The 11803-nt window shown below is 38.6% G+C and overlaps 2 long non-coding RNA genes across 2 annotated transcripts in view; one reads left to right on the top strand and one right to left on the bottom strand.

The window, feature by feature from the left end:
- LOC111240902 overlaps positions 1 to 9178 on the bottom strand; it is a 12208-nt gene extending 3030 nt beyond the window's left edge. Inside the window, exon 1 of the long non-coding RNA XR_002666541.1 lies at positions 9066 to 9178. This is a non-coding gene — a long non-coding RNA (uncharacterized LOC111240902). The remainder of the gene's footprint in view (positions 1 to 9065) is intronic.
- Positions 7548 to 9441, top strand: LOC106780248. Its single transcript, XR_001377245.2, has 2 exons — positions 7548 to 9049; positions 9142 to 9441. It is a non-coding gene; the product is annotated as an uncharacterized LOC106780248 (long non-coding RNA).
- The last annotated feature ends 2362 nt before the right edge of the window (positions 9442 to 11803 follow it).

Genomic DNA, 11803 nt, shown 5'->3' with positions numbered 1-11803 from the left:
AACCTCGTGGAGGGTGTAATAACCCTATGGATGAATGAATGATATTAAGTAGACATTTGAAATTTTGAAATTTAACTTTTGAAATGTTTTTGTAATTTTCGATAATCGGAAAGACGTCAAGGTGTCGAAACCCTCAATACAATGTCTCAAAGTTTGATGCAGGAATCAAGGTGTCAAAACCCTAATATGAGAGAAAAAGCTTGATCGACGTGAAACAATATGACTTGAAAGAGAAAGTCATGATGCTATTCTTTTTGTATTTTGAAGAAAGATTCGACAATCATTCACATGAATGAAGAGGGTTTCGATCCGAAAGATTTTTTTTAATGGATTGGTGCACATATGAAAAACACTCGCTTTGTTTTGTGCTTCCCTTTTCTTGAGTCACTCACCTTACTTGCAGTTGTCGTCAAAATGATTTTTATTTTTCAATGTTTTGAAAAGTGAGGAATGTCATCCACTTCGAGGTCTAAACTTTGAGATCATTAGATTTTAACTTTTCTTCCAAGACATCAATGCACACATGCTTGCATTTATTGGCAAGAGAATGGTTTTGAAGAGAATGAGAGTTGTTTAGAATGGTTTGGAAGACTGGGACCGACACATGGGTACTCAATCCTCAAGGGAGATGTAATATGTGAATGTCAAGACAAAATACGATATACCAAAAATTTTGCCTCGGTTTGGTGTTTGGGAAAATGAGCTGGGGTTTGGATCCATGAAAATTAGGGTGAAAATTCAAAGGAGATCCGTAAAGCTGCCCCAATCTTGGGATTATGGGTCAATGAGTTGCAAGGCTGAGAATTCGTGTGAGGTTCACAAAGCTGCCCCTATTTTTCTTTGGCAAGGTGTTCTATTCGGAAGAGGTAGTGGGCATGAAAAGGATAGGGTAAAAGGACGGCCCCAATTGGTTTGATCTTCTTTTACATGCTGTTGGCTAGTTTGCAAGGAGATCCCCTCTTCCCGAGACATTACTTTTTCATTTTTTCATCATTTTTCATTCATTCATTTTCAACCCTTTTTATGACACATTGAAAGTCATATCGCCTTGTCGCAAAATTAAACTTTATGAAAATTTGAGCAAACTTTATCCAATCCGTGTGGACTTTATTAGGCTTGTAACGTGGCTAGGTGCTAAAAGGTATTAGAAGAAAATGTGTAAAGGTCCAAATGAATGTTTGTCGGTTATATTTTTTGAAGCAAGGGTTATCATCTAGACATCGCATCAACTATTTGACTTTTTGAACACTTTGTTTTTTTTTTCTTGAACTTTGATTTTCATTCTTTGTTCAACATCACTTTATGATTTCTTTTTGTTTTGTTTTTTTGGGTTCATCTTTTTTGATGAATTTTCTTTGTTTGATCATTGAGTGTTCTCCATTTGCATCATGAGTTGACTCCTACCTGATGACAACCCTTGCTTGGGGATGATTTTGAAAAAGAATTTATTTTTGGCTCAAATGGGGTGACAATGGATATATATTTTTTGCTTTTTTGATAAAGACAAGAAGGCCACACATCATTTTGCACTCTGATTGCTTTATTTTCAAAAGATTAACTCTACGACTAGATGACCTCAACATAAGTCATTTTTCTCTTTTCTAGACCGCCCTTTCAGGTTTTCAATCTAGAGGATTTCTTCCTTTTTTTTTCTGGAAATTTTTTTTGTTCTTTTGTTTGTCTCAAGATTCAGGGATCACCCAATTAGCGCAAGTGGGAAAAATGTTGGCCAGGCCAAATTTGCCCCAGTGTAAGGGTTTTTGTTACTGAGGGCAGTGACAGTGTTTGTTGGGGAGGATCGTTTATTTTGGGGAAATTGAAGGGTGAAGGTTTTCAAGCAACATGTGTACAAACGTCTTGAGAGAAATATCAAATTGTTATTTTTGATTTAACATTTGACCTCGAAAAAGCCTGACACTACAACTTTTGTTTTTGGTTTATCATTTTTCCTTTTTTTTGTTATTTTCGAAAAACAAGAGTTTGATGATTCGCAAGAAGGACGAGTGACTCAAGATTTCCTTCATTTTTTTGTTTTTTTTGTTTTTTTTTTAAATTTCGTTTTCCCCTTTTTTCCGCGATACCCTCTCAGGACTCAATTTCCATTACTACTTGGAGAAACCCTATGGCGAATTATCGCATTGTAAGTCATGGATGAAAGTGTGATATCAATGTGCATACTTCCCTGGTAGCAAGACTCTTCACAACATCAAATTCGCTTGTACAATGACTTATGCTTTCAAAATGTGGTCTTGAAACCCACTTCATTGCTTCATGGCATTTGTAGAGATGTTCTCAAGCCTTGCCTCAGTGTTGGGTTGACTTTCTTCAAACTTTAACCATCTCGAATCAGTCAAAGGTTGCATATGAGTTGAACATCCAACACTTTTATGGCATGATCGATAGCCTCTTCATGGTAATCACCTTTTGTATATGATGCATCATGAGTCTTGGAGCATGGAGGTTTTAAAGGCTTCGCGTAACAAGTAGAGACGAGGTCTTTTTGTAGAAAACTCGGAAGCAACGTTGCCTAAGTCATATGTATAGGAGTGAAGTTCGTAGCCTTTTCTCTTGATCAAACATTTTTCTGCCCAGAAACTTGGTGGTAAATTGAATTTGGATCTGGTTTCCAATTTTGTCTTGAAACCGTTTCAAATGGAGATTAAGGTAATAGTATTTAAGTGGGGGAAATGGTTGAGCTCTTTCTCCTCTCCTCTTCCCAAGTGTAGACCCAAACTCGATCACATTTGCTATCATGCTACGACTTTGCGCAATCTTTCCAATCCTTATACTCACTTCAACTCTTTCTTTGATTATCATCAAGTTTGCAAAGTTTGAAGTAACAGTACGCACCATATGCTCATAGAAGGGTGATAAAGTATTGAGGAATATGGAAATTGTGTATTTGTCACTCATATAAGGCTCTACTTGAGTAGGAATCTCTTTCTACCTTTAGGCATACTCTTTGAATGATTCTGATTCCTTCTTCACTATGCTCGACAGTTGTAGTCTATCAGGTGCCACATTCGTGTTATATTTGCACTACCTCAAGAAAGCATCAACCAGATCTTCCAAGACCAGATGCACGAATGTTCAAGATGACTGCCCCAGTTTAGTGCCATGTTAGCCAATCTACCTTGAAAGAAATGAATTAGCAACCTTTCATCACATGCATGAACGACCATTTGCTTTCAACATCCTGATGTGACTCCCGAGACAAGTGGTCTGGCTATATTTCTCGAATTCGGGATATTTAAGCTTTGAAGGTGTCACCATATCTGGAACTAAGCAAGCCTCGCATCCTTTTCGAACTCAGCACTTCATTCACCTTCTATGGTTGTCGTCCTTTTTTTTCAGCACTTCAAATTTACCCTTATCAACCTCAACATCCATTGGTGTACAAACATGGAAAGAAGATTTCAACTCGAATTGCCTTGTCATCGTCCTGCCCACAATACTTGATTAAAGCCCTTTCCTAGGGACCATGAAAGTGGTTGCCCCAAGCTTGTTCTCCACTTCAACTGCGTTATCTTCAGCCTTTTGAGTGTGAACTTGCCCCAATTCTACTCCAAGTATGGAGTGTAGTTTGAGGGAAGACCAATAAGGAGGGAAAGTTTGTGCCTCTGGAGGTCTCTATTGTAGTCATGGTGCTCACAAATCTCTAGGACTTTGTAAGGCACTCAGGACTTCTAAGATTCAGCTCATTTGTCCCTTCAATTGTTAAGCACCGACTTTCATCCATTCTTGAACTTCTTTTTGGTTCTCCAAGATTTGGTAACTGGTTCGAGTCCTTTGGGGTATCTTTGTTTTTTTTTGAAATTTTATTAGATGAAACAAATAGAAAATAAAAATGAAAAGAAAAAAAAAAGAAGACCATGTAGTTCAAATACTCTAGTCAGAAATTATAAAGCCATGAAAAGATTGCCTCGATATAATTTGGAAATTAACACGAAACAGAGTCAATAGGGTGGCTCGTCATTCAGAAGTTCTCAAGATGCGAGTCAGGAAATCTTGGTCAACTAACTCGAGCCTTAGCCATCGCATTCCTCATTTCTCCAATCGGCTCTTGCAGTAATTGAGGAAAGTTTCAATCCCCTTAAGCAGGTTAAGAATCGACATTACAAACTCGGCATCAACTAAAAGCTTAAGGACGTCTTCACTGACTTCATTGGTAAAGGAAGCTAGTTGTGAGAGGCTTCACTTTCAATTCGCCCTTGTTCATCATGTTCCTTCATTCAAATCATCAATTCTTGATGTCTCCTTTTTAGCTTGATGCCAACATTCCTTCTTCTGTTTTGCCACTATTGCCTTCACACGTTGCTCAACATTGTGAAATTGTTTTCACAATTTAGGTCGGGGGAAATTAACTTGAATGACAACTTTGACTAGCGACTTGATCATCTCAGCCCTCTCTGTGATCCATTGGCGAAAGGGATTCTTCATTAATAGCCCATGATCTTGGGTCTCTCTCCAAGCGAACGGCGTTCCCCCAAGCATCCCTAACATGAAACATTTCAGTAAAGGTTCCTTCCTCGGAAGGTATGCAATGTGGCAATAGATGTAGGTGGCGACCCTCTCACAGGATACCCAAGTTGTTTTTTTTCTTCTTTTTTTTCTTTTCTTTCTTTTTTTTTTCTTTTTGTTTTTTTTTTGTTGTTTTTTTTATTTTTGACACACACACTACAATGGGTACCCATGAGGGGGACAATAGGGTAATTCCTGCAACGACGTGCGATACATGATATCTGCTACCAATAGACATGCCATTTAAACTTTTCTTCTTTTGAACCTACAGAGAGCTGCATTCATTCATTTGCCCCCCTTCATCTTTAGTTTAACCGCAGTAGTTCCTAGGAGACATGTGGCATTCAAAGCACCCTTACTCATGCAAGAAATGAAGCATACATACGACACCGGTAAACAACGTAACATCTCTCTTCTCCTTGGCTCCCAACATTGACTGAGGATCCTATAAGTTTCAGCTAGGCCAATAGTGAATGGTTTCTTAGAGCTAGTACATTCATGAATACCTCCCATCCTTCATACTCGGTTAATAAATGCAAAAACCACTCTAGGCATCCTTGAGCTAGTATGAGTTCGCTTTCCAACTTTATAGGGTGCATTTTCGTGATTCTCGCTGGCTACAAGATAGGGATATACTGCCCCAGGTAGTTGTATGGAGTTTTTCTCTCTGGAGATGCATCTAAGATTTGCTCCAATTCTTCAATTCTAACAGGTTCACAAAATTCTTATACCTCCTCTTGAATGCATCTTTCAGGGTTATCTCTTTCATCAGATACCTCAAGTGACCGATGTTACCCCCCTTGGCCTCAATGTGTATGCTTTTCTTCAAAAAGTCTAAATTCAAATTACCCTTTGACTCAAAATCCCATGTCAATTTCCATTTTTACCATAATCACGACTTTATAATTTCTTGACTAGAACCCACAGAATATGACAAGACCATAAAAACATGAGCAACAAAGAAAGAAAGAAAAAGAATATAGTGATATGTACAAGATGTTTGATTTTATTTAGCGAAAATGAGGGTTAGAAGACTGCACACATCTCCCTTTGTGCCCTAACGGAGGTTTGACGCTTTAGATTCAAGGTCGAGTATATGTAGTCTCACCAGGATGGCTTCCTGAGCCTAAGGATCAATGGTCACTAGAGCTATGGCCCCCTCCACAGCATTTCCACAATAGTCGAGTAATCAACTAGGTGTGAAGACACAAATGGAGAGAACAGACTCTAGCTGGGGTTCTCACGATAGCCAAACAGGCGGTATGGCCCAGAGTGACACCGCTACACAACCCCTCTATTTCTAAGCTGCACTCAGACCCGGGTATAGGGCCTCACTCAATAGATGCATGATATGTGTGTGTGTGAAGGGAGAATGCAATGCACCCAAACCCTTACCTACAAAACAACCAGAAGATTCCCAGGCAGATATAAACATGTTTTCTACCCTAGGGTTCAATATCCAACAATTCACATGCAGTTATTCCAAATATCAAGCATAGATAAAGAAAAGGGGAAGAAAAACACAAAGAAAAACCACATCGAATTCGCGCATCTAATTAAATGGCCTGACTCTCATATCATCCCCAGTGGAGTCGCCATCTGTCGCAACCGGAATCGCGACAGGACGACGATCCAAAAAGAAAACGAGTTTTGGAAAAAGAGATTTGGAGTCGCCACCATAGTTTATTCTGGAAAACTACGGAAAAACCATAAAATGATAAAGCACGGTCCACGAAAACCAAAGATTGGGTTCGGGAGTCGGTTACGTGTAGGGAAGGTATTAGCACCCTACAACGCCTGCCCGAAGGCAGTACCTTTAATCAAATGCGCGAATTTAATGTGGTTTGCAAAATGTTTAATTTCCCCTAAAAAATAAAACTATAAAGACAACAAAATATTTTTTTTTTGTGTTTTTTGTGTCCGACAAGGATTGACCTTGCTCCTACGTATCCTCAGTCAAACTGAGAAATCAGGGTTACGTAGTTCTAGGGGAAACCGTTTGGAAAATTTGTTTGAGAAATTTGTTTGAGAAATTGTTTGAGAATTTGTTTGGAAATTTTGGATTTTTGGGAAAGTGAGCCTGACAAGGACTAGCCTTGCTCCTACGTATCTCCACTTAGGGTGGAGAATCAAGGATCACGTAGTTCTGGCTAAAAGACTGTTCATTGGAAGATGTTTTTAGTTTTTTGAAGATTTTATATTTTTTTGTATTTTTATAGAAAAAGGAAAAAGGTTTTCAGTACAAGGCTGACAGAATGGTCGCACTTGTGCTTAAACCCTTCAAAACAATTTATGATTTTTTAAAGAGAAAGAAAAAAAAGTTTTTGGCACGAGGCAGACAGAATGGTCGCACTCGTGCTTAAACCCTTTAAGACAATTTATGATTTTTTAATGAGGAAGACAAAAAATGTTTTTGGCACGAGACAGACAGAATGGTCGCACTTGTGCTTAAACCCTTTAAGACAATTTATGATTTTTTTAATGAGGAAGAAAAAAAAAGTTTTTGGCACGAGGCAGACAGAATGGTTGCACTCATGCTTAAACCCTTTAAGACAATTTATGATTTTTTTAATGAGGAAGAAAAAGGTTTTTGACACAAGGCAGACAGAATGGTCGCACTTGTGCTTAAACCTTTTAACATAATTTTTTTGTCGATTTTTAGCATTTATATATCCAAAAAGTATATGGCTATTTAAAACAAAAAAAGGAAAACAGCGAAATAACAAGATAAATAAAAATAAAAAATAAAATAAAAACAAAAATAAGATAAAAAGTGAAATAAGAAAACAAAATAAAAGAACTGTGGAGGTGCTTAAATAAAAAGGGGGTGTGTAAAACCTAATTTAATTCTAATAGCAGATTGGGCCTAAGCCCAAGTGGAAAGGGGGATGAATATGAAAATAGGAGGCTGCAAGGAGGAAATTCGAATGGGCTTAAGCCCAAGAAGGATGGGGTGCGATCCAGCGAAATCCGGAGGTGCAGAAACAAAAAATGTTTTGTTTTTTTTTCGTTTTCTAATAATTTTCTTTTATTATTATTTGTTTTTTTTTTTTTGAAAAAAAGAAATGGTCCGGCCCAATAACTCTAAACCTAGATTTTCCTCTCAGCAGCAAGGGGTTCAAACCTCTCCACCTCATTTCTCGCTCACTCAACTCAAACACTCTAGGAGCTCAGACACTCATCCTCTTCGAACCAAGCTGGGTCTGGAGCTCGCGCACCACCATCTCCATCTGACAACCACCGCATTGCCCACGCCGGACGTCATCCCCTGAAGCCACCACTGGAGCCACCGCCAGCTATCACTTCTTCGAATCCAGCCACTGCGACGGCCCCCGGCTCCGTCCAAACCGTCACTGGCGACAGTAGACGCCATCGGAACCAGTCGCTGGCCAAGACATCACTGTCGTTCACCGCCGGCGGCCTTTCCAGCCAAAACGCTGGACCTTCTCTTCCCCCTCTCTTTTCGTTTGTCGACAGGGAGACCCTTTCCCTCGACCAGCTGCCGTGACGTCGTTCAAGCTTGATCAGAGGTTCTGCCGGCGACGCGGGTCGCCACTGCAAGGATGTTTTCGTTTCAGCCACCACTCGAACAGCCACCGTGCCGCTGCCCAAGCCATCGCCAGCGCCGCTGCTCAAGCCGTCGCCAGCTCTACCGTCAATCCAACTATTCCTTTTTTCTTCTTCGCGTGAGGAAGAAACACCACCCTTTCAAGAACGATGATGGCCGCCGCAGGTCGCAGGTCAAGGCACCGCCAACACCCACTGGTCGCCGCGTCGTTGCCCACGTTAGAGGAAACCGTCGGCTACGGCGTCAGGTTCTCTCCTCCTCTCTTCATTCCGCGCACTGTCCGAAGTTCTCACCGGTGCCCGCGGCATCACAGAGACCAACCAACAGAGCTCTTTCCCTCTCTTCTTAACTTGTCAAGTATTCTCGGTGCTCATGCTTATTGGGTTTCATTTTGTGTTGGGGTTAATTGATTTGGAACGCACAACTTAGTGTAAGGGAAGGTAAAGATGTTTTCAATGAACTGATTTCTTGAATAGCATTTCCTCTTGTTGTTGTGGTTATGGTCGATGACCGTGAGAACTTGGCTTATGGCTTGTTGGAATCGGAATTAGATTGGGGAAATCTGTTTAATTTTGTGTTTTGTTGTTCCTTTTCTGGGTGCTGATTGAAGAAGCTATGGTGTTGTGATGTTTAGGGGTCATATTGGGTTTGCTTGGTATCTTCTGTTTTCCTTTTTTTTGTTTGATGCAGGAGAGCTAGGAGCAGGGGTGACAAGGAGGACGAGAATGAGGATATTGTAGGCAAAACCATGTATGGGAAGTCAAAGGGTGAATACGGGAGGATGATGGTGAAGCTGGGCGAGGGTAAAGATTACCAATACAAGACAAGAATGTGGCTAGAGGTTTTAGGTTATAGAAGAAATGGCGGAAGGGAAATATTCGTACAACAATACATACTCAAACAGGGCAGCAATCAAGCATAAAGCAACGTACAATGCAGTTATATTAAATGATGATTCAAGTGAGGAAAGTGTTACCTCTTGGAGTGTTGTTATCGAATGTTAAATTCTGGGAACCTCTCTTTGTGACTTCCTTTAGTTGTTACTGTGACAGGATGAGGGACGCTGATGCTGAAGGTCCAAGAATCAAGAGCTCTCCCTTAAGCTGTGATGGTTCGGCGTTGGTGGTGAGTCTCCCTGGTTCAAGCCGCGTTCGTGAGATCCTGCCCGAGGATCATGATCCCTCCTCAGTGTTATGATATCCCCCTTGTTGTCTTCTTGTGTTCTTTTTCTATTCTCCTGTTGTGACTGTGCACTGCTAGGGTTTTTATTTTCAATCCCTCATAGTGAGGTCTTTTCGTGAATCATGTATCTTTTTTTTTAACCATGAAACTTGATCCTCTCTTTTCCTTCTTCTGCTTTCTGAATCATCGGGGCATATCTCTTAGGATTTCCCCTCTGTCTTTTTTTCTTTTTATTGCGTTTAAATTGAATTCATTAGGCAAAGTGATTCAAATTTCCATTCCTTTTTGATGTATGATCACAGCTCTGCATAATGCATTTTGAGCAAGGGAACCGAATACCTTTTTCACATTGATGCTGCAAGGGACCTTTTAAGCATTGCTGTGGTGTTGCAGGGGTGGTGTTGAAAGGCAGAAAATGTCTCAAGAAAGCTTAGTCTGTGTTTGCATAGGCTGCGGACGAGGGGAAGCAAAGTCTGCTTTTTCTGAACTATGTTTTGTTTTCCTCTTTTTTTTCTTTCTTTTCCTTTTTTTTTTTAAATATCTTTTGAATATAAGAGACAAAATTAAAAGAAACATTAAAATAAAATAAATAAGGAATAAAAGAAAAAGAGAAAAAAATCAAGAAAATAGAATAAAAATAAACAGAAGAGAAAACCAAAAAAACGATAAAAACAAAGGATCAAAATATTCGAAAAAGGTAAAGAATTTTTTTCTAAATTTATGTTTTCTCTTTATTTTATTTTTTTTTACTTTTTTTTTAAAACTTTAGACTACCCGGACGAAATTGGGTATTGACAGGTTTTTATATAATTGTTTTTATTGGAATTTGAGTGTAATCCTTATGAAAGGTGACATGATTTAAGTGGTTGAGGAATCTCTTATATACTACTTCAGGACTAGAACATAGGGTCAAATATTCTTAGCAAGACTTGAGTGATCCTTACGAAAGGTGACAAGATTTGAGTGGACCGAGGAATCTGACGTGTATTCCTTGAGGGCGGAAACACATGAGAGATTCACCTGCAAAAGACTCTCTCATGCTAAAGTTAGTAAGAGATTTAAATCTTTATAAGTTAAAGAAAATGAGTATGATTATGAGAGTGAGTATTCCTTGGGGAATACCATATGTATTTATAGGGCTTTTGGGTCTTAGAGTCCATGTTATAAAATTGGTAATGTGATATCAAATAATATAAATAAAATAAAGACTTACCTCAAATATGTAATAGTAATAACAATAATGTGGTACATTACCAAAAATAGCAATAATAATATTGTGATATAATCAAACTAACGACATTTGTCATGATTATCGTTAATATGTAAATATTTGCTCAAACAGAAGTATTTTAGACTATTTAAAGATGATGAAGCTTATTGGGCCTTGTTAGGTCGCATTCTTTAGCAAATTTATTGGGCTGCATAGGAACATAAACCTCCCTTCCCCCTCGGGATTTCTATTTGCGTATGAGAGGTGCTCGTCGTGGTTATGATGAACATCTTGGTAAAGTTGTGGCCACTTTTGAGGTATACAGGTGGATATGTTATTTGGTCAGGCTAGATGAGTTTTGCTGACTTATGGTAGTTTAGTGTTGTCAGCTTAGGAAGACATTGTTTCGTGCTGTCAGCTAAAGCAAGCTTTGATTTGTGCTACCGATTTGGGCATGATTTACGTGATGCTTGATGTACCTGATTAGCATTAGAAGGGGGAGGGGAAGAGGGGTAAGGGGGGCTTAAATAGTGTTAACAAAAAAACTTTTTTGCAATTTGTGATATAGCACGTTTGTCGAGTACGAGATTTATTAAGAACTTGTTAAATACTTGACTTTGCAAGTGATTAAAAATGATAACTTCTTTTTACTTGATATTAAGAATATACACTACAGTGTTTGTAAGAATTTCCTTCGTTAAAGAACAATTGTTTAATATGGAAGTTCCTTGTATGCAAAACTAAAATACAATTGAAAGTTTTATAAGAAAAGTGTTTAGGTAGAAGTTGTTAGATATATTATCTTTATTTTGTATTTATCTTTTATCTTTATCTTTTATCTTTTATCTTTAGTTAGTTTGTTATTATTTCTTATTTGTATTTTGGGCTTAGCCCATATTTCTTCTATTATATATAGAGAACCCTATGTGTATATTTAACACAAGGGAGATTAATCCCAAATATAGTTTTTCACTATATTCAACAGAAGTAAATAATAAATGCATAGAGATTTTTACACTAGTTCACTTTGATTGAGCTATGTTTAGTCTCCTCTATCCATTGAGGGTACCATTATAATCTTCAACAAGATTATAACTGAGTATTCTCACCACTCTTGGTACTCTTAGGGACTCCTAGTATCCACCAATACGCTGCCTAGTTAAGTTTCATCCACTCTTGGTTGTACAATATTCTTCACTACTCATGTTATCTCTAGTCTGCAAATAACCTTCTGTTACCTTACACTACTTGAGTATTCACACCACTCCTAGTACTAGACACTCCTGGTATCCTCTAATACGTTGCTTAGATTTCCTTAACTC

Source organism: Vigna radiata, unplaced genomic scaffold (genome assembly GCF_000741045.1).
Source record: "Vigna radiata var. radiata cultivar VC1973A unplaced genomic scaffold, Vradiata_ver6 scaffold_171, whole genome shotgun sequence".
In the NCBI taxonomy this organism is placed as follows: Eukaryota; Viridiplantae; Streptophyta; class Magnoliopsida; order Fabales; family Fabaceae; genus Vigna; species Vigna radiata.
This window is presented reverse-complemented; position numbering and strand designations above follow the sequence as displayed.